Source organism: Arachis hypogaea, chromosome 19 (genome assembly GCF_003086295.3).
Source record: "Arachis hypogaea cultivar Tifrunner chromosome 19, arahy.Tifrunner.gnm2.J5K5, whole genome shotgun sequence".
Taxonomy (NCBI): domain Eukaryota; kingdom Viridiplantae; phylum Streptophyta; class Magnoliopsida; order Fabales; family Fabaceae; genus Arachis; species Arachis hypogaea.
In genome coordinates, this window is record NC_092054.1 from 113,679,327 (window position 1) to 113,680,164 (window position 838).

Sequence of the window (838 nt, forward strand, 5' to 3'; positions counted from 1 at the left end):
CTAATTGCCTGGTAAGCTCTGCTAGTTGCTTGGCAAACACCTTGTTTTGGGCTAGAATTGTATCAACATGGTTCAGCTCCATGACTCCCTTAGTGTTGTGCCTTTCTGATGCATAGTAGTACTCATTCTCAGCCACTGTCTCAATCACTTCAATGGCCTCTTCCACAGTCTTTTTCCTGTTCAATGAACCTCCTGATGAATGGTCTACAGCCTTCCTTGATTCATAAGAGAGTCCATCATAGAAAATATGCAATTGCACCCAATCATGGAACATGTCTGGTGGGCATTTCCTTGTCAAATCCTTGAATCTCTCCCATGCCTCGTAGAGAGTTTCACCATCTTGTTGTCTAAAAGTCTGAACCTCAGATCGAAGCCTATTGACCTTTTGTGGGGGGTAGAAACGTGCCAGAAACTTGCTTTCCACCTCATCCCATGTTGTTAGACTCCCCCTTGGGAATGATTCCAGCCACTTAGCTGCTTTGTCCCTAAGTGAAAATGGGAACAAAAGCAGTTTATAGGCATCTTCCTGGACTCCATTGGACTTCACAGTGTCACAAATTCTCAGGAATTTTGTGAGATGTTGGTTGGGATCTTCATTAGCACTTCCACCAAATGAACAATGATTCTCCACCAGTGATATTAGCTGTGGTTTGAGCTCGAAATTGTTGGCCTGAATGGGTGGTTTCTGGATGCTGCTACCACAATTCCCAGAGGTTGGGTTTATGTATGAACTAAGAACCCTCCTCTCAGGAATGGCGTTGTTTCCATCAGCTCTCTCATGGTTGTGAACTTCTCTATCCATGTTGAGATCTAAAGCTTCCTCAAAATTGTCCTCAGA

General features: G+C 44.0%; 1 non-coding gene across 1 annotated transcript; it reads left to right on the forward strand.

Moving 5' to 3' along the window:
* Positions 1-272: 272 nt before the first annotated feature.
* On the forward strand, positions 273-376 carry LOC112780738 (small nucleolar RNA R71). The gene has a single exon (XR_003191554.1). It is a non-coding gene; the product is annotated as a small nucleolar RNA R71 (small nucleolar RNA).
* Positions 377-838: the final 462 nt, after the last annotated feature.